This window comes from Temnothorax longispinosus, chromosome 7 (assembly GCF_030848805.1).
Source record: "Temnothorax longispinosus isolate EJ_2023e chromosome 7, Tlon_JGU_v1, whole genome shotgun sequence".
NCBI classification, from domain to species: Eukaryota; Metazoa; Arthropoda; class Insecta; order Hymenoptera; family Formicidae; genus Temnothorax; species Temnothorax longispinosus.
Window position 1 is genome coordinate 5,867,236 of NC_092364.1, and position 23,530 is coordinate 5,890,765.

General features: G+C 34.1%; 1 long non-coding RNA gene and 1 pseudogene across 1 annotated transcript; one reads left to right on the forward strand and one right to left on the reverse strand.

Moving 5' to 3' along the window:
• Nucleotides 1–1,141: 1,141 nt before the first annotated feature.
• Nucleotides 1,142–13,659, reverse strand: LOC139816659 (uncharacterized). The gene is made up of 3 exons (XR_011733054.1): nucleotides 11,515–13,659; nucleotides 9,499–9,604; nucleotides 1,142–3,375 (listed from the first exon to the last, which is right to left on the reverse strand). It is a non-coding gene; the product is annotated as an uncharacterized lncRNA (long non-coding RNA).
• Nucleotides 13,660–15,674: 2,015 nt separating this feature from the next.
• Nucleotides 15,675–16,720, forward strand: LOC139816322 (T-box protein 2-like; annotated as a pseudogene).
• The last annotated feature ends 6,810 nt before the right edge of the window (nucleotides 16,721–23,530 follow it).

Here is a 23,530-nt window from a genome sequence, read left to right on the forward strand (position 1 = left end):
CAGACGTGTACCGACATGTATCAACATGTGCGTTATGCGCACAATCTTTGATTTGAAAATGTTATTTTTGATCCAACAATTCTTTGCCTCTCTTTAAGAATAACGAATTTTTAAATAGAAATTACTTAATCTTACTTTAAGAAAATTATAATTTTTTATTTAGCAAATACGTTATTCTCTATCCAACACTTTCTCTATTTTCATTCAAGAAAATTATTCTTGAATAATAAGAATATATTTTTCTTCGTTAAACTATATGAAATTTCTTCATTCAAAGCAAGTTTTCTTTTTTTAACACAATATAATCTTATTTCAAGATTTCCTCGTTAAAACTAAAGATATTATCAAATTAAGAATATTCTTTTTTTCTGTGTAATGATAGGATTTACTTTAGATAAATTTGTTTATATTGATATAAAAAATGGTGCAAATTAGCAATTTGCACATGGCTTCCTCATAGAGGAAGTGATATTTTTTAAGATGCTAATACGGCCCTCTGATTGGCTGATGACGCCTTAAGCCTATTCTTAAGACGATCTTGAATATAAGACCCGACTATGAATACCGGCCTTAAAGAATTATATATAAAAAAAAATCGGTAACCCCTTTATTATATTAACAATTTTTAATAATTTTATTATATTCTTTAGTCTTTTCTACCCCTATTTCATATATAATTGGTTAAGATTTGGTTGATCAGTTCTGGAGTTATAGAAATGTTGGTAAATTTGGCACATACATACATACACACATACACACATACATACACACAACCGACATTTTTTAAAATAGCGATTTTTCGACGTTTTAGAACATTCTGAACACATTGGCAAAAGCAACTCAAAAAAAATTTTTTTTACGAAAACAAAGCTTCCTCTATGAGGAAGCAAAATGTATGTATGTGTGTGTGTGTGTGTGTGTGTGTGTGTGTGTGTGTGTGTGTGTGTGTGTGTGTGTGTGTGTGTGTGTGTGTGTGTGTGTGTGTGTGTGCGTGCGCGTGTGCGTGCGCGTGTGTGTGTGTGTGTGTGTGTGTGTGTGTGTGTGTGTGTGTGTGTGTGTGTATGTGCCAAATTTACCGAAATTTCTATAACTCCAGAACTAATCAACCAAATCTTAGCGAGTTATATATGAAATAGGGGTAGAAAAAACTGAAGAATATAATAGAATTAATAAAAATTGCTAATAATCAATGGGTTCTTTTTAAATAAAATTTTGAATTTTTTCAGAAATGTTTGTTTATGCTTTAATTTCCGCAAATTTGGAGATATCGATCTATTTCTAATTTTATTATATTTTTCAGTTTTTTCTACCCCTATTTTATATATAACTAGACACTGCAGACGCGCGCTACGCGCGCGCTATTTATCTTTAACATTTCACTATTAACCCTATTATACACAACTGTCAAAATATACAATGACAGCTGCAAATGAAGTAAGCGCAGTAAGAAAACCAATCGGCATCGCGGAAAAGCGGCAACAATAAACTTCACATCTCCTTTTTAGAAAAGGACTAGACACTACAGACGCGCGCGCTTCGCGCGCGCCATTTAGCTTTAACATTATGCTATTGTATAATAATCGCGACACGACGCGGGACGATTAATCTCGCGACACGACGCGAGCTGTCACATCATGACACACACGACGCACTACACGCACGAAACTCGCCACACTCCGCGATGACAGTCCCTCACGGGATGAAGCAAGCTACGCGGCGCGGCAATCAATCGAGATAGCCAATTGGCATCGCGGAAAAGAGGCTTCAATTTTACGATACAAACGAAATTCACTCAGGTAACACGCCTTTTTTAGAAATGGATTCTTTAAGATTTGGTTGATTAGACTCAGCTTTATACGCGATCAAAGGTCCCTAATTTTTAGAAAAATGTCTGTAATAGCTTTAACTTCTGTAAATTTTAAGATATCGGTCTATTTTTAATTTTGTTATATTCTTCAGTCTTCTCTCTATTTCTATTTTATATAATTCTTTAAGGCCGGTATTCATAGTCGGGTCTTATATTCAAGATCGTGTTAAGTATAGTCTTAAGGCGTCATCAGCCAATCAAAGGGCTGTATTAGCATCTTAAGACGTCATTTCCTCTACGAGGAAGCCAAGTGCAAATTTTCAATTTGCACCATTTTTAATCTTGGCCATCACTATATTTCGACACAGTGGAGAAATTAATATGTTAGGTCTCCGATACGGATTCGAAATCGATATCGCGAGATTCTCACATTACACAATTACTGAATTAGAAAACGCCACAAGAAACGCATAATTAGACATTTATAATGGCGGCGTGAACTTTAAATATTGACTTATTTTTTATCTTGCTATAAACTTTTGACGCTATTTGTCCTAAGTTTATTAACTTTTTATTCTTTTTTCATCTTGCTATAAACTTTTGACGCTATTTGTCCTAAGTTTATTAACTTTTTATTCTTTAAGTATAAAAGGTTTAACTGAAACACATCAATATTCGTTGAAGGTTTACTATAAATAAATATTATAATTTATTTATTTGATATACAATAATTTTCTACTTCTAAACGATTAGAAATAACATTACGTTTCCATATACATAGAACGCTTTATTTATTTGAAATATTATAGGAGTATCTCATGAATAGCATATAAAGGCGATTTTCTAAAAGTACGGCACCTGCAATTTTTTTCGTGTCAAATTTTTCGTGTCAAGTGGCCGCTGCAACCTACTTAGAGGAGCACTTTATGTTTTAAGAATTCGTGAATTTGTGTCCGACTTGTATCCGAAAACAGATGTTCGAAAAATTCCAGTCCGTACCGTGACATTTAAACGACTTATTTAAATGCTCCATATGCTAGAAATGATTTCGAGTTTCAACTAATGCGAGCAAACGCGACACGATTCCAATCCCCGAGATATTTCCGACCACATTCTGCGGATCGATCATATCGATACGACCTACATAACATACACAAACAGCATCTCGACACAGTGATCTTTTTAAAATGCAAACACCTGCGTGGTCACACGTATACATATATACATACATACATACAGTGGAGCATTATTAAACATTATTCATGGATAATAGCAAAAGTGTATTTGTGCAAAGCCTGTTAAATAAATTAAATTAAATTAAATTATTAAATTTATTGCGGAAAATATTACTTTAGCCAAAAAGTCAGGCTTATCCAAAAAAATACATCATCTCTATCATAATACTCCCCGATCAGTGTATTCAGAGTGTGAATAGCGTCATGAAATTCAGCATCTTCATCATGAACCTCCATTATACGCAGAGTGAGATTCCCCCGTTAGCCCTCGGCGGGGGAGCAGGTGGAAAGTTCGGGGAGGAGAAATAGGGTCGAAAACAGAGCTGTGTGAATCTATATTGGACATCAAAATGGTTTTTTAGGTACGATCTTTTCCATAGATAGCATATGGTTTTGTCACAAAAGGCATATTTTGCGTTATATAATACACTGATTGTTTAAAAGCGAACTTCACGAGAGGGTAGTGGTCTTTTAGTAATTGGAATATTTCATTATGTCCTGCTTTTTGAATATGCAGTCTTATATTTTTGGCCGTATTTTTTTTATACTTCAAATTTTATATTACATTTTAAGTACTTTACTTTCATTTTGTTTCTATATAGTTTAAAATAGTCACTCACTGTTGCACGTTTTAATATTTCTTTTGGTGCCATTATGATTTAGTATTATACCTTTTTATTTTGCGGACTGTTTGATACTAAGCGCGGTACAGAAATCATGTTAACTATAGCGTTTGAAAAACTGTTCACAAAAATCGAAGAGAGAGAGATGGTTTATTTATTACCTCAACTTTTTAGATGTATGTAAATATGGATATACGTATAATTTTTTGCCCAACATATATCGTACGGCTCTATCTTCTTTCTTCGATTTTTTTACTAAATTTAAACTTATTTTTAAGTTAAAACACACGCAGCATGTATGACAATTAAAAATGCTGAAGTTAGTTAGATATACGGTAAAAATTAAAAATCAGTTTAGTCTATGAAACGCTCTCTTATGAAATGATATTTCTTGACTCGTATACATGTGTTCCTTTTTCTTTAAGAAAATAACATGTGTATAAATAAATATAAAGAAAACATATAAGTAATAAAATATTAAGAAACATTTTCTAAAAATATTTTTTTAGAAATATGAATAGTTAATGATTCTATCGTCAGATTAAAAATACGATGGGAGTAATCCGCTCTAACGACATCTTTCTTTGTTACAATACTAATATCGAGTTTAATTATTATATATACACTGAGATAAAAATGTTGTTAACTTGACTAAAATTTTCAACTGATTATAATTTTTTAATATATACTATTTTTTAATATACTAGACACTACAGACGCGCGCTTCGCGCGCGCTATTTAGCTTTAACATTATGCTATTACTATTACACAATTAACCCTTGATACACACAACTGTCAAAATATACAATGACAGCTGCAAATGAAGTAAGCGTAGCAAGAGAACCAATCGGCATCGCGGAAAAGTGACAACAATACCTACGACATGATTTGGCCACTCCATTCGTCGACCTCGAAGTACCTTGGCCGCCTCCACCGTGTATACGCACTGGACTCGTTCCTGAGTGACTTCGCGATTGGAGTACTTAAGTAGGACACGGCCAAAGCGTTAATGAATCTCTCTCGGGACTCGTCCGCACAAAATCAATATAACGGACTCCGTCCCTGCAGAACGACGTATCGTCGATTGGTTTTCTTGCTGCGCTTACTTCATTTGCAGCTGTCATTGTATATTTTGACAGTTGTGTATAATAGGGTTAATAGTGAAATGTTAAAGATAAATAGCGCGCGCGTAGCGCGCGTCTGTAGTGTTTAGTCCTCTTCTAAAAAGGGCATGTCGTAGGTATTGTTGTCACTTTTCCGCGATGCCGATTGGTTCTCTTGCTGCGCTTACTTCATTTGCAGCTGTCATTGTATATTTTGACAGTTGTGTGTATCAAGGGTTAATTGTGTAATAGTAATAGCATAATGTTAAAGCTAAATAGCGCGCGCGAAGCGCGCGCTGTAGTGTCTAGTGTAAATAAATATTAAGTGTGAAATTACACACACCTCCTAAAAGTAAAATAAAAACTTATTAAAAAGTATGATTAGTTTTCGTTAAAATATATGTCATTTTAGAAAATGTTACTATACATTTAATCTGTTATTGTTATAAAAGTAAAGAGCTTTATTTTGCAATAGCAAACAATATATTACTATATATTCTTATTAAATAATTATTTGATCAAATTAAAATTTTTGTCACTAGTTTATAAATTTTCATCTGATGGATTTACTCGCAGTACAATTTCAACATGAGTCTCTCCGTTTGAATGATTACTACGATATGCCTCTTATAATAGAACCTGTTAATTCACCGTCTGATATAAATTCTCTTTTTTCTTTTACTTATTACATTAAAGGTAAGAGTAAGTGTCGCTAAATTATTATCCATAAAAAATATCTAAGTGTATAGATTATAGATCATAAAACTATATAGAAGATTTACTGCTTTGTCTATACCTAATCTATTTATCGGTTATAATATTGCTAAGACATATTTTTTACTAAGAAAACAATACGTAGGCCTAATTTAAAATTTTAAACTCATTTTTCTCTTTAAAATTAGTTATAATTTCGAATATATTAAAATTTAAAATTGAATTATTTTACACCTGTTTAATCACATTTCTATGATGTTAATTGTTGTAGCACCCGTTTTTATACGTTCATTGTCACAAATGGTATCCGAACATACATTTCTCCAAGGTCTTAATAAATATTTAAGCACGTAGTAAGTAATAAAATAACTATAATATAATAATTATGTACTGAATACATGAACAAATGTAATAATAAATATTTATTATAAAATTAATATACGGATAAAATGAATCGCAATTTTATGTCTTCTAATGCAATGTCTTTGTTAACTTTTAATATTGAACTTTACAAATTTAGCCAATTTATATCCGACGATATTTATATTACTACAACCGACATATTCTTTGATGCTCTTCAAAAAGTGGAGTTGTATAAATCAGATATTAATTTAACAATGAAAATGAATAAATGGACAACGCGAAATCGCTATCCCCTACTGCAGATGACCCGAGAATCTTCTGGAGACGATGTCGAAATAACATTGCAAGAATATCTTGATAAATCATATCCGAAAGACTTGTATGTTCGAGTGACTTATACTACACAGAATGCATTTAATATTACTAAGGAAAAATGGCTGACTCCGCAGATGCCAATTTTACATTTAACTGATATTAAGAAAAATGACTGGATTATCGTCAACGTACAACAAGCTGGTGAATATAAATCAATAAATTTATTGTGTTTCTATATCCATTTTATATAATTTTCTGCATAATTAATCATGAAATTTATTTATTGTATTCGACAGGATATTATCGTGTAAATTATGACAAAGATAATTGGAAAAACTTAAAGAATATCTAAATTCAACGGAATATATCAATATACATGTACTTAATCGTGCTCAGATTATCGATGACGCATATTATTTCCTATTAAAGAATAAACTCGACTTCCGTTTCTTCAAAAATCTCACGCACTATCTATCACGTGAAACAAATTATGTAGCGTGGTATCCTATGTTAAAAATTATAGAAGAGATATCAGGCTTCTTTCTATTTCCAGAAAGTACAGAAGTTCAGGTAAATATAGATTTTATTAATGAGCAATATTAATTCTAATATATAAAATTATTGTGTGTAAAATATCAGATTTATATATTTAAAAATTTTACTAAAATAAAACACGCATTTTTTAAGACCAATTACTTCCTTTAAAATAAATATAGAATATAAATAACCGATATGTGTTATCATATTTGCTGTATTGAGTATATGTTTAGTATTTTAATAGCCAAATAATCACTTATCAGTATTAAATTTCTATAAGGGCAATGTTAATATAGAAAGTCACAAAATAAGTGCATCTATAATATTACTTAAGTAAAAGAAGAATTTATTTGAGTTACGTTTGATGTACATATGATTCACACATTTGAGTAAAAAAAATAGTAAAAAAAAATTTATATCCCATATAACTCTAACTGAAACAAAATGAATTTACAATATAAACATGCGAGGGATTACAGTGTTTTTTTTTTCTTCAATGTGCAAGTTTTTACTTGCACATTTTTTTAGATTTGTTTGGTTTATAAGAAATAAATCTAGATATTTTAAGAACATTATTTGTAGAATATCTATAAATTCTTCAGGCTTTGCAATTTTAAGTACTTCTTCACTTGTGGCTCACTTTTTTGCTAATTTAAAACATACTGTTTCCCATGTGGAACTAAGCGTAAAAAGATTTTCAATAAATTGAGATTTTGTATCAAGAAACCGCATATACCACATATTATCGTCTAACATCTAAAAACAACATGGAAGTAGTACACGTGTATGAAAAGTTAATAAATGTTAATTTACCTTCTTTTTATCAGGAAAATGTTGATATAAAGTACTCCATCCAATTTTCGGTGTTATTTATTTTTTTTTAATATGTGATCTTAAATCACGTGTCCTATTTCTTTTTGATAACTTGAATTTTTTATGACATACGTTGCACGTTGCTTTGTTTTCGGCTTTATCTACTTCAAACCAGTTCGATATTTCTGCCATAACGATTGTCACAATTACTTGCGTCTTCTATTGTAGACGGTTAAGTAATAAGCGTGGTACAGAAATCGCGTCAACAAGCGTTTGAAAAACTGCTCAGCAAAACGAAGAGAGAGGGATGTTTTATTTACTTTATTTATTACTTAAACTTTTTTTGGATGTATGTAAATGTGGATGTACGTATAATTTTTTGCTCAACCATATCATATCGTACGGCTCTATCTTCTCTTCCTTTGATTACTAAATTTAAATTAATTTTAAGTTAAAACACACGCAGCGTGTATGAGAATTAAAAATGTTGAAGTTAGTTAGATTACGGTAAAAATTAAAAATCAGTTTAGTCTATGAAACGCTCTCTTATGAAATGGTATTTCTTGACTCGTATACATGTGTTCCTTTTTCTTTAAGAATATAACATGTGTATAAATAAATATAAAGAAAACATAGCCCGGGTCAAACTGACTGCCTTGGCACGCTCCAATGAAAAATAACTTCGGCTTTCCCGCCAGAGTTGGGCATTTTTCGGCCGTGAAATAATTCCAAATAGAAGTGGTTGCATAACTAGCATCGTAAGACATGAGTCGATTAATATTGATTAACCTACTTTGCTTTTCAGTTGGTTTTACATTGTTTTTTTTTTCGCTTTCCGCGACAGACAAGATGAACTATTGCTATGCCGTTCTTTTACAAAAGTCACTAAGTTACCAAGAATCACACGATTTTCAATAGATTTACTGCTATATTCATCTGTGGCACTTGTAATAGCGCCCACACTGCACCATGGGTGATGCGCTCGGTCCTAAAATGGACCATATCTCGAAAACTAAAAGTCTGCCCATCTTGAGCCTGGAATTATTTTAAAGAATCCTATTTTTTTTTTAAATTTTTTAGAAGAAAATCGAAGGTGTTCAAATTTGAGAAAAAACGATTTTTTATCTTTACCTTCAAAAATCTTAAGTTTGATTTGAAGAAAAAAAATTGATTCTATAGCATTAAAGGGCATAAAAAGACCTTTTAAAATCACACCTTGTTTTTTAAAATCGGAGTAGTTTACTGGCATTTATCGGCGTTTGAAGTTCGACGCGACGGCGTAAATGATAAAAATCCAAGCCCCTGTAAGTGGACAATCCGTTGGACAGGGGTTAAAAAAAATTTGGGCAATTATTTTAGTTCTCATAGGACTACAATTTGTGCAAATTTCAGCATGATCGGAAAACTGAAAATTTGGGGTGGATTACTTCATAAATAATGCCCTATATGTTGAATTTCTTCACATAGATTTTTTATTACTGATTGATGTTCAGTTTTTAGGTGTTCCTTCACGTCTTGTGCTTTATAATTCCGAAAAATGTAATCACACATTGTACATTTTATCGTGAGATATGGCGCCATGTCAAGTTTCTTTTTTTACCTACGTGGTCATAAGATATTTTATTAGTACAATATACGTGTAGTTTTATATGTATATACACAGGGTAGGGCGCGAAATCGTAGTACAAGTGAGAATAAGGTAATTTCTCGTACTAAAATAGGTCGAAATTGTAGCCAAGTAAATCTGCGAAATTGTACGTATTATCTACGTAAGTTATACATTGAATATCAATTGAATATTAAATTGAATGAAGATATGCATATTTACCATATTTCAGTCATCGTATGTTCTCTATCAAATTCATATTGATCTAATATTCCTCTTAATTTTACTTTGTTCAGGTTTGTGTAAAATAAATTTAGATATGTAACACTATGTAACACTAATATCAATAACACTATGTAACACTAATTCAAATATTACATACCAATATAACTATCTTCGACACTCCATCCGAGAAAATTTACCCATGGCGCAGGTTTTTTGTTTTGCCATGGAGATGATATTAAAATATCGACATCTTCACTGCATATCTGTATTAAAAAGTCAAAAAGTGTCAGATACTACAAACTCTTGTAAGTTTGAATTGTGTTTACTTTTTACGGGACAATAATGTATAATACCAGGAAATATACATACCACCATATTTCCTATAAAAAATGGTGAAGGAAATAGTTCTTTATAGGGTCGGTGCACCATTTGTGGCCATTTTAAGGATTTTTGACGAAATAAATGCGTTTTAATTAAATACGTTTTGTTATGTAACGCTTTTAACTACTTTAATATATTTTTAAGAATTTTTTAGATAAGAAATTTAAGTTCGGCAAACAAATAAACTTAAATAAATGTTTTAAAAATAAAAATTTTATTATAAGTTCCGATTTCACCGTTTTTGGCCATCAAAACACCAGTTTTCGCCACAATAAGTACTAGTTTTGGCCACATAATAAAACTAAGGTTAATTTTTAATTAAACAATTAATAAATAGATATATATAATAAAAATTATGATTTATTTTAATTATTAATATTTATTTTTAATAAAATATTATATATATAGCATATTATACATAACCTCTATCAACTAATATCGAGAATTTAAAAAATTTATGTATTTTATGAAGATTCATACGTCATCAATAGTAACTTAACTGTTTTTAATTAGAATTGTAAATCAGATATCAAATAAAATAATAAAATAAAATATCAAATAAAATTGTAAAATAAAAATATCAAAAAATTAACATTGTTTAAAATAATTTATCTATTAGAGTTTTTACTTCTAAAACTTTCTTGTTTTATTAGCAGTTTGTAATTTTTTTAGCAATTATTTTATCCTTTTTTTTCATTCTCTTGTTGTTTTTTCTTTTTCTCTATTGCCTTTTTCTCTTTTTTTTGTTTTTATTCTTAAATTTTTTTCTTATTTTATCACTTAATTCTGTTTTCTTTTTTTGTCTTTAACTGTCTCTAACAATAATCGCTTTTTATTCTCTTCTTGTTTTTTTAACTGTAACCAATCACTTGTAATCACTGAAGGTAATTGTATTTTATTTATATTTTTCTTTTTTGATGACTTTTTTACTTCAGGATAAACTAAAATGTTTTTCAAAGTTTTTTCTCTAGTGTTTGAGATTACTGATATTTGCGTTGTACAAATTTCCTGAACATTATTAGTTAAATCATTGTTTAAACAATTCTCATGCGGTTCATGGACATTTTAGTTGCAAATTATAAACGATAAAAATATAATATGTGGCATATTTAACTTTTACCTAATTTGTCTTCCAGACATGATACACCACAACCTCGGTTAATAACATCGGTGTATAAGTATTTCAAATACTTATACGTACGTCGTATATGCATTAGGTATACCTACACGAATAATAACGATACTGGAGATTATCTGGCCACAACTGGAACACTGCAATAACCAGTTCTGGCCATACCATGGCCAAAAATGGAGAATTATATTAATGCATGATCTAGTTTTCGACACTCATTATTATTTTTTAAATAGAAGTCAAATACGTGGTTATGCACTTCGAGGTCAATTTTTAGACTTTTCGAAAGCCAATTACACAAACATTACTCACAATTATGTCTTTTACACAAATTTATGTCTTTTACACAATTATTATAACGTTTAACTTATCTCGTATCCTTAACGTTTTCCATAAGAAAATGCAACAGTTCACACACTTCGGTTATAAACCATAGTTTTGTCATAAAACAAGTTCTGTATTCTGCATTGGCGGGTAGCTTGACCAACACAAATACCGTAAAAACAAAATCCTCCAATTTACGTAGCGCGAACATAAATCATTAACTAAATAATTCGAAAGATTCGTCGAAGTGGCCACAAATGGAGCAGTGGCCACAAATGGTGCACTGACCCTATAGATACAGAAATCGCGTTAACAACCGTTTGAAAAACTGCTTACAAAGGTCGAAGAGAGAGGTTTAATTATTTGTAGGAACATTATTTTCTGAATATCGACAAATCCCTCAGGTGCATCAGGTATTTTTCTATGCGACCTACTCCACGTAACCCATTTCCTTGCTAATTTAAAACTCTTCGTCTCCCAAACCGACTTTGTCTGCGCGAAGAGGGGGTCGATAAGTTTATATTTGTTAAAAAACCACTCGTTCAATCTCACATCATCTAACATCTAAAAACAAAAATATATTAATAGTGATGAATATATGTTGATTCATCGAAAGCAGACTGTAGATGATCAGGTATTGGATATAGCTCTTTTAATAAATTGAATGCTTATCATGACCTTTTTCCTTAATATGGATTCTGATATCTCGAGCTTTGTGTGTTTTGGATACTTTAAAATTTTGGAAATTTTTTGGACAAATGGAACACGTTACTTCTGTTCTTTCGGGATTTGGTTTAAACCATGTGTTCGCCTGACGTTTTATAATTTTTCTTAATTCCATTATAATTTAGCAAAGTTCTGTACTGTTTGGTTTGAAACACTATGTAACACTAAGCGCGATACAGAAATCGCGTTAAAAACCGTTTGAAAAACTGCTTACAAAGGTCGAAGAGAGAGGTTTAATTATTTGTAAATATGGATATACGTATAATCTTTTGCCCAACATATTATTACGTACATATTTACATTCATCTAAGGTTTAGGTAATAATTTATTACTAATAAGTAATTAAACCATACCTCTCTTTTCGACTAGTTTAGTCTATGAAACGCTTTCTTATGAAATGATATTTCTTGACTTGTATATATGTGTTCTTTTTTCTTTAAGAAAATAACATGCGTATAAATAAATATAAAGAAAACATATAACTAATAAAATATTAAGGAAAATTTTTTAGAAATACTTTTTTAGAAATATGAATAGTTAATAATTTTATCGTCAGATTAAAGAAATTGTTTTTTTTTTTAGTTTCAACTTATTCGAATTTATGTAAAGATACCGGCTTTCTTCTAAAAATTAATACACTTAAGAAGCACCTAACAACGAACGATAGATTTTAGTCTAATTTAAATTTTTTTAAACTAATTGTGATTTCTTTCATTTCTGCATTTTATTGGTTTTCTAATTTTTTTATGTCCATTTATGACGTCGATGTGTAACGCTAATGTCATATGTTTTTTTTTAAGACAGTGTTGTTACATGTTATACGCATTATTCTACCGATTGTATGATGTACGAAATATATCTTTTTGATTTATATGACTTGCTTTGATGTCGGTGAAGTTGACGTATCATTTTCCAGCAGATAAAGAATAAAAGGGAGTTCTTGTCGCATGCAGTCGAGTTCTATAGTTCCTGATACTTTTTAGTAATAGTTCTGATGATTTTACCCAAAAAACAATCGATCGAAAAAATGATCTGCTAACTTCCCGTAGCAGATCATTTTCTAGCAGAAAAAAAATAAAAGAGAGTTCTTCTCTCATACAGTCGAGTTTTATAGTTTCTGATACTTTTTAGCGATAGTTTTGGTAATTTTGCAAAAAAAATCTATTGAAAGAAATCATCAAAACTTACGCAAATGATGTTCACGGCAGATCTTTGAAGTTGAATATTTTCTTAACTAGTGACCGGATCGTTTTCGATCATAGAAATTCCTTTCACAATTCTTAGAGTTCTACTATAGTAAAACACGGAACTCTTATCAGAACGTCTAGAACTTAAAAAAAAAAATGTTATGCGGACTTAGTTGAATTTCACGCGTTGCATCCTCGAAGTCGAATATCTTCTTAATTAGCCATTAAGAAGTTAATATATTATTTCTTGCTGAACATTTAGAAATTAAGTTAAAAGTATCAATGCTCGGACATGTGTACTTATATCTGGACACCTTTATTATTTATAATTATAACGTGAATTAAAATAAAAAATAAAAATATTTTTTTCTTGTAGTTTGAAACTTTAGTTATGATATCTAAATGTTTACTTCCATAAATTTATATTTTTTTAAAGGTATTCAGACAGGTACGTGTCCAGGCATTGGTACATTTACCTACTCTTAAGTGTCCGAGTATTGGTACCTTTATACCTTAATTGGATCTGAAAATTAAATAATTTTTCTCCGCAAAAGCCGAAATAATTAATAAGATATTTTCTTTTTTTTTATTATATGCAAAATAATATTCTAGATTTTGTATTAGACATTTAATCATTTTTAAGTGGAATTAACTGTTTGAATTTTTATTAGAGAATTAGATAATTTGTATATCACAATTAAAGTTAAATCCGTATAATTAATTGCATTTTTAAGCTTATCGGTTAAATGAGTTTTGATAAATGATACCATTTATCTTATGTTTTTACTAAATCTAGAATTTATTGGTACCCACAGTATGATGAATAGTTTACGAAAGAGTACTTTTTAATGAAAAGTAGATTACAGCAGATATACTATAAGAATAGTTCGAGCTTGTGAAAATATCTTTTTGTTAATGATGTAAATGTAATTTTCAAAAAAGGTAAAAAAAAGCGCCAAGTACACTTTTATAATATACATTAGTGATACACGAGATTCACTTACGTGTACAAGTTAAACGTCTATTGTTTTCTATTTTATATACATTGAGTATAATTATGTATTTTTTTTTATATTTAAAGGCGCACATTATATCATCGGTTAAAGTTCGGCCGAATCTATTTGGCCGAAACGGTCGTTTATTATAAGTTTTAATACGATATCGTAACACGCGATTTGGCGTGAAAACGTGAACTTTTATTACCGCAGAGAGAGAAAAAAGAGACTCTAAAAATCTCGAGATCACCCGTGTACATGGATTTTTACGTTAATTTAACATTGTAATAACTTAATTCATTTTCATTTTTTGATATCCTCTTTCTATATTTGTAAAGAGTGTAAAAAAGAATGGTGCACGGAAAGAACAGTTTTGCTGACGTATCTAAAAATTTAGCTACATACAGATAAAAATTTTGATGTTAGTAATCAGTTTGATTGCTTTACATAATTATTTTAACGGTGCAACAAAATTATTTATAGACTGTATCTAGTTAAATTTTTAGATACTTTAGTAAAACCGTTCTTTCCGTATGTGTAGATAGATTAAGGGCGTGCATTTCCATGATGCGTGAATAAGAAACTCTGCAAGTCTCTGGCTTTCGTTTGCGCTTTATAAAACCGAATTTTGTACCCGTACTATCATTATCAATAATTTCTGCGTAGTCGACGTTACTTTGTACATGAGCGTGAATAAATTGCATGTTATCTTTTTTAACCCTAGGTATACACAGTCTTATTTTGTCTATACTTATACACTGTGGAATCTCGGAAACCCCATCCACATTTGTCATCGCTAATATATATCACTAATGTAAAATGTACATAAAAGAAACCAGTTGTTGCCATTTATACACGCATTAATCTAATAATTTCTTCATCTGAACGTTGTTGGAATATTATCGAATCATTAGAGACTCTTAATATCTTGAATTCGACTGATCGAGTTTCAGCGGAAAGGCAAATATGTATAATATATGAAAAGCTTGAAAAAGTGCAGGATGTCTCTACTGAGATTACCCGGAAAAGGAACAGACAGTATCTGAACATTTTTAACCCTTTAGTGGTCTGTGTACATAATTATGTACATAAAAAAAAAACTACAAAACTTTTATCAGGGACGTTTTTTAAGACCACCTTATAAATTATAACATTTTACTCCAACGGGATCGATGTGTGGCCCCTAAAGGGTTAAAGACAGAGAAAGTTACGACAAATGGATTAGCAACGCGTAATAAGTTAATATTTATTTTAACTGGCTCAGTAGATTAGTGTGATTATGGCATTTAAAATTATCACGTGAACGTTATTTGTTACCTTATATATTACCTTTTGTTAATCGTGGCAGAAAGGACAAAAGGTTCATGGACACATGGTTGTCTCATGTGTTGGCTCCGAACGACCGACGACACATATAGTTCGCCTAGTTTCGGCGGATTGCACTGATCCCGTTTTGTGGTAGGCGAGAACCGGTCGTCTTAGTTCCATTCTACAACTGCACGTGATTTCGACATTCGTTTTGAGCATTTCCGTTTTTGCCTTATACCTTACACAGACGGTGTCGGAGAAGAAACGTCGATCATCGGAAATGTTTCTTCAGGATCCAATCAACGCACTGATGCCTCTGGAACTGAATATGCAACTGGCATCGCCACTTTTCGCGCAGTCACTGATCGCTCTACAACGCAAATTAGGTGAGAGGATGAATTCAAGCGAGTCAACGTGGAGCTGCTTAATCGAAACTTCTGACAGCAATTCTACGAGAATAATACAGAAATGATAATTACCAAGAGCGGTCGGCGCATGTTCCTGTCCGTTCAGATAAACGTAAGCGGTTTGAAGAAACGTGAGAATTATTATGTTTTTATGGAGATAGCACCGGCCTCCGATCGCCGCAACAAGTACTGTGGATACCAGAACGGAGGCAAGAACAGCAATATGGGTGGCTGGAGTTTTACGGGGCCGGCAGAACCGCAACAGCTCTTCGGCTATAGGATTTATAAGCATCCCGAGAGTCCGGCAACGGGGAGCCACTGGATGGACAATCCGATCAGCTTCAATAAATTGAAGCTCACGAACAACATCAACGATCCCAACAATAACGTGGTATTAACATCGATGCACAAATACGTTCCTAGGATCTGGATAGTCCGTTGCTTCGATGCGAAGAACTACAACGAGCTCTTTACTCATCCAACCGCGTTGTTTGCTTTTAAAGAGACGGAATTTATCGCAGTGACGGCCTACGAAAACGAGAACATCACAAAGTTGAAGATCAATAACAATCCATTCGCGAAGGGTTTTCGCGAGACGGGTCAGTTACGGTTCAAGCGAAAGCATCATTCGATCGATTATCAGGCCCAATCGGATTCCAGTCCCGACGAAGGGGTCTCATTGATCTACGACTCCGAATATAATCAGCCGAACGACCCCCTTTTAAGGGTTCTAAGCCCATTAAAGCATACGATTATCTTTCACTTTAGCTGGGGAGTCGAAGTTGGCCGGCCTTGCAACGTGGGAGAAGCGGACGCGAATCCCGCCACCGTTGCGAGTCGATCCCCGGCGCCGGGCATGATTGAAACGCATTGCCCGTGCACTGCGTTTGACACAGATGGATATCCATTCACGAAATAACTTATTACTATTTATTTCTATTTTAATTTGACACGGCTACTAGGAGCGAATCTCGTCGAGACCGTGGACATGTTCGGACGTGTTTTGTCCTGAATAATTTTTGAAGATTGCTGATGCAATCAGCGCCGAGTTTGGAATTGAATTTTTTGAGTCTGTATTTATTATTTTCGACTTGTTCTTGGCCGTTATGTGATCCTGAGGAGGATTAGGTGCCATAAAATTTACAAAGAAGAAGAAGAAGAAAAAGAAAAAAGCTATTGGGGGCCACGGCTACTCGTGGCATGAGTTTCGTGCATCAAGAGGCGTAATCGTTTCTATACCCGATAACTAGCGCCTACTCTCGAGGAGCCAGCTACGCAGTCACTGGGTGTTTCCGCACTAACCGAGTCATCAATCTCGCATCGTGCGTGCAGTGCCTATAATATTCGAGAATATTACAGGCACCCGGGTGTGAAGATTCATTCTTGACTTTTTCATATTTACTGCGTGTTGGGGAGCAAACGGATTGACAGCCAAAACCTTCCCAGATAACCGTGCTCTTCCTTGGCTCCACAACTCACCAGCGGTACTTGGGCCTGTATCACTACAAGCTCACTAGAGGCGCAGTCAGATCGCCATTGACGCCACTTGGTTACTGCAGAGCGCGCCGGTTAGCCGACATCAGATCTTGCGACCGAGCCGTACTGAATCGGAACAGCCTCATTGCAGCGGTCCAGCGAGACCACTGGGAGGTGGGCGCATGAGTTGACTGGGAGAGGCTATATATTCGCATCACCAGACCAGTAACTGATTTTGACCTCAGGCCCAAAGAGACTCGTGCAGAGAATCAAGGGCCTAAGGCAGCCTGACTTCAATACAATACGAGAGTGCTCGCACCAGCATAGTTTTTAGGCTATTTGAATCTTCGGATTCTAACACGGATTCGCCACTTTTTCGCGTTCTTTTCTGCCACGAATTACAAAAGGTAGTAGTCTTGCCACTGTTTGCAACGCGGACGGGAGAGAGGCCGCCGTGGCCAGCGTGATTACCGGTACTAGATCCGACCGAGAGAATGAATACTGCATACGCGATCGCGTACTTACCGCGGATCGGCGAGCGACCGGTCGGTCGGCCGCGAGTCCGGTACACGACCAACAGTGCCTTCGATCACGTAATCTGACTGATCGTTTCCAATTTTGTCGGCGTGAACTCGCTTCTATTTTATCTTTTAATATTTAATAGCGTAGAGGCAACTATGGTAACTATACCATTTTGATTTATATAGAGTATATAGACTAATGATTATATGTATAGAAAACTTTGTAATTAATTGTAATTGCAAGCTGTTTTATCATACATTGTAAATCCAAGTGTGCTATTTTTACACGCATAAACGTTTAAAAATGATACATTTGACTGAAGCTCATTTTACATGTTTTGTTGCGTGTTAAATCAACGCGTTTAACCGTATTAATATGTTTAATCGTGTTAAATGGCATCATTCAAAACGACAAGAAATGTGTAAGAAGAGCTTTAGTTAAAATATCACACTTGGATTTGTAGTGAATTAGCCGTATAGAAAAAGAATCTCTCATTATTTCATAAAATTATACATTTCTTTTTTAAATGAAAGAAAGTTACGCACGTTGCACTTAATTTTCTTTAACTTTTTAATACGCCACCATGAATGTCTGTACTAGATGCAACAAATTATGCGTTTTACTCTTATCGTTGCATCTTTAATCGATTATGCGCGTATATATTGATGCTGCGAGATTTATATCAATATTACTCGTACTCGTATATAACGAACTCCCTCCGTAAATATATCTCCGATTTAAGGTCGATTTAGACATAACCGTGCCGTGCCCGTAACGTTTACGGACAGAAAGATTTAGGCTCTTTTCACACGTAGGTATCCGGCACCGAGTTATACCGATGCCGGGTATCCGATGGATTTTCTTTGTTTTCACAATTCGGCTATTCTACAAACGTGTAAATGCTCCCATATTAATCCATACACTTCGCGATCGGATACCCAGCGTCAGTAGTCCAGTGTCGGATACGTGTGAAATGGGTGTTAGTGGACCGCTCGATGTTTTCGCGCGCCGCGCCGAGGAAAGCACAAAAAATAGTCAGTATCTCGTTAAAACGAGACAAGCGTCACTTTATTCAAAGCTGGTTACAATGTCAGAATATTCGCGTGGTAATATCGCACTCGCTATTTCGCACTTTCGTACTCGCTACGATTTGACTCCGTATTCTCGATGTCGACAAACACAAGTGTCGCGTACGATTTGTGATGGCTCACTGAGCTCCCGGCCGGAGCAAGCGAAACGATCGCGGCCGGAGTTCCGAACTTTTCCGCGAGGAATTTCGAGACGTGAGAAACGCTGATTGGCTCCAAATCGTCTAGCGAACCGACTATTGGGCGCGGTGCGTGCGATCACGCGATGTACACCTGCGAGCCGGGCGCTCGCGAAAACACACAAAAAAAAGGGGGGAAAGCAAATACTCGTTGTTTGGAGCAAATCGAGCGTTCTCGAATATTTACGGTGCTCGCTTTCACTTTTCGAGCGTTAGATTCTCAACAATGGGTCTTAGTCGAATTTCATCCGTTGCATCTTCGAATATCTTCTTAACTAGTGGCCGGATCACTAGTAGTTAGTGATAGAGTTGCAGGCGTTTTGATGGGAGTTTCGAATGAAGGAGATATTCGACTTCGAAGGTCTGCCGTGAATGTCATTTGCGTTTTGATGATGATTTTTTAAAACAATTCTACGGTTTTGCAGTTTTTTTACTTATCAGAAACTCTAGAACTTTTCGAAAGGAATTGAATGAGCTACTTAGAACTATTTTGATTTTAAATCAAACTTCTTTTTTTTGTTTTTTGAAAAAAATTAAAATTTTTTCTTTTATCAGGAATTCTAGTACTCTTCAAAATGCTTCAGATGAGCTATTCAGAACTATTCAGTTTTAAAGTTATATACTTTCTTTTCTTCTTTTTTTCATAATTTAATTTGTCATAAAATTTTTACAATTAAATTTTTTAACTTAAAATAGATTTTGTTCCTAGAAATTTTTTTTTCAGTTTCTTGTAACGAAATAGTCTAGTTATAAAATTTATTTAAAATTTTATCTACCTCCTCTTTTTTGCAATGCGCAATTCTGTTTCGATGTTTAATTATTACGCGTATATCTCTATTAAGAGATTCTATAGAAAAACTTGATTTTTCTTCAAGAATTTGATCTGTCGTGGATGTCGTGGATATTTGTCGATAATTTTTTAAATGATTCGTGCGTCCTCGCCCAAGGTCAAAATTTATATTAAGTTGGTAAATGCTCTAATTTTTTTGTTACTTTTAGGCAGTTCTTTTTCGAACTCATTAAGCCTTGAATTGAGCTGTTTGTTTGATTTTTTAAATTCTTTTTTTAATTCTTTGTTTGATTTTTTGAGCTGTTTGTTTGATTTCTTTAATTTCTTTAATTTTTTTTTTAATTTTTTGTAACTGGTATGCGTGGAATTGCGGAATTTAGTACATTGTAGGTGTGTGAGCTCCATGACATTAAAACATTCGGGTTGTCGCAAAATGTTACAGCGATCATTTAGTTACACTAAACGTTACGGCTTAGAGAATTGCAAAATTTTTATTGGGTGACAGATTGTGATAGCAAGAGTGTAAATACGCTTCTGTAAGATAAAGAAAAGAGGGTTTACATAACTGTATGACAGAATTTTATAATTGGTTAGCGTGGAGAACTGCAGAATAGTACATTGTATTGCGGGTGTGGGTGCGGATGTGCAGTTGTGCGTGAGAGAGATATGATATGATACGATATGATTTATTATGCCCAAGCAAGGCTAAAGGGCAAAATTAAGATACAGTGCTTCAGTACAAAAAAAAAATATATGCGTGTTCTCTCTCGCATATGAGACAGGCAAATGAAGTAGCGAAGAGCTGGATATCAAAGTGTCCAATAAACCAGCAAGTATAGTCAAAACAATAGTACAACTAAGAACTAACGCAATTTAACTAGTAGTATATACAGTGCAACTAACAATAAACGCAACTTAACTGGTTATATATACAGTATAATATGTAGTAAAGAAACAACAACAACAAACAAGAAGTACAGGAGAAAACAGAAGACATAAGTAAGAAAGTTACTCTGTTTTCCGAGCAAGCAAAAATGCTTTGAGAAGATTCTTAAAGGTGGGGAATGAGGAAGTAGAGGTGATATTAACAGGAAGTGAGTGCCAGAAATAAATAAAAGAAAGATGAAAAGAATTTCTGTAGGTGGTTGTTCTATGAGAAGGAATATGAAATGTATGAGATGCAAGAGGAAGGCGGTCAGATTTCCTCAACAGCGGATCAGGCAACGTAAAATATTTCCGCAAGTAAGAAGGGGAGCACATGTGAAGTATGCGAAACATTTGACAACCAAGAAAATATAGTCTTTTATTTTTAACTGAAAGCCATCTTAGTTGGCGTCTATACGGAGTAATATGTTCATCTCTCTTGAGATCAAAGATAAAGCGGATGCAACAATTGACGAGTCTGTAATAAAGTATTTAACTCACCACTTAAACCGTGATAGACTAAGCAGCAGTAATCGATGTGTGGCATAATTAGAGCTAATACCAGCCTTATCCTTAACCTCGTAGAAAGTGAATTTTTATTAAACTTAAGTTTATGTAAAGAAAAATGAACTTTTTGAGAAATATGTAAAATGTGTTTCCTCCAAGACAAGTTAGACGTAAAAATTACACCCAAATTTTTGGCTTCATTAACAAAGGGTATAGATGTTTGGTTTTATTAATAGGTGGTAAACTATGGAAGTTGATATCATTAACATAGGAATGACTACCAAAAATCAAAACCTTAGATTTCCAGGATTGAGTCTAAGACCATTCAAATTGGCATAGTCAAAAATAGCGTTCGCATCTCTGGAAATCATTTCAAGACCATGGAGAATGTCAGCGCGAAAACAGTGGAGATATATTTGTATATCATCAGCAAAGAGCATATGATACACAAACGACAGAAAACCACCTATATCATTAATATACAGTGCAAACAGAAGAGGACCAAGTACAGAACCTTGAGGGACGCCGGACGATGTGAACAGCCAGTCTGAGAGATTATCTTCGTCATCAATTACAGCCTGAGAACGGCCAGTGAGATAGGAAAATATCCACACAAGGATCTCGTCAGAGAATCCTAATTCTTTTAACTTCATAAGTAAACGAAGATGTGGAACAGTATCAAAGGCTTTACTGAAGTCGAAGAGAATCATAATTGTGATAAGCTTGCCATCAATTCTCTTCTTTATGTCATCACAGACGCGTAAAGGTGCAGATTGCATGTTGTAACCTGAACAATTAAATTGCCTGTTCAGCACCAACAGCGTCGCCCACATCTTTGAGAGTCGTCCAGAGATAGATACAGAAATATAGCAAAGCGACAACACGGTCTTACGGACGGAGGCCAACAATGATATGAGCTTGATGAAAGAGTCTGATACTAGACTCTCTGCCTTCATTTAGAGTCAGCAGCGGACAAACAGTGAAATCAAGGAACAGTTGAGAGAGTCCAATACTAGATTCTCTACTTTCATTGAGAGTCAACAGAAGACAAACAGTGAAATCAACGATAAACTTAACCAATTAAATCGAATCGCGAAAACTGTTGATCAGAGTTGCCAGCGCATTGCAGTTTTGGAGCGGGAGAGCGCGGCAATTGTGCGCGAGGTCAATGAATTGAAGTCAACTCTGGTGGCCCCTCAGGCTCATGACTAAAACAGAAATGAAATAATTATTTCTGGTGTGCCGGCGGTAATGTCAATTACGCTTGACATGGTCGTTAGTAATGTATTTGCTGCGCTTGATGTTCCAGGTCTGTCGTGTCATGTTCTTAATGTTAGAACTGTTGTCCGTAAGCCTCTTCCGGTGGCTGCGGATAGCAGACCCTTGGCTTCTTCTTGCACTAACTCGTTAATTGTTAATTGGCCTCTGGAGCGGTTCGCGATGCCGTCATAGCTAAAAGACGGGTTAAGCGTGTAATCAAGCAGAGAGAGGTATGCGGAAACAACACAGATAATATAATTTATGTGAATGAGGTGCTACCCAAGGTCACCTATGATCTGTTGCAATCGACTAAGCGTGTTGCAAAGAATAAGTCCTATAAGTATGTTTGAACTAAGCGCGGACGTGTAAGACTTTCAGACGACAAGCCTGTGATTTACATTGATTCTGAATTGGACCTAACTAAACTAATTTGACCAGATCGACATCACTGCAAGACGCCTTCAGCTTATCGTGAAAAACCTCTCGTGAAATCGTCTCAGTTTCGTGTGGCTCAGTTCAATGCCAATTCACTTAGGGGACATATTGATTTCATCAGAATACACTTTGCTACCAACTTCTTTCACGTCATTTTGGTATCTGGAAACCTGGCTGCACTCTGATGTCTCTGATGCACTTGTGACCTTGGATGGCTATTTTCTGGTCCGTCATGATCGGGTAAGGCGGATGGGTGGAGGAGTTGCTTACTACATACACAACTCCTTAAAGGTCAAGTTAATTGCTACCTCTACTGGGGTAGAGTTGAATGCTCCGGAATTTCTTTTAGTCGAAATTCGTTTGCCGAGTGACGAGGGGGTGCTGTTTGCATCGATTTGTAGAAGACCTAAAGACGCCCTTTTTAATGACTTCGTTGAATCACTTACCGGTGTTTCCTATCTTTATAATATTATTATTGGCGGCGATCTAAACTTAGTGTCGATTACGGCGATTACGGCGCAGAGATGTCTGCTTATTCTCATCTTTAT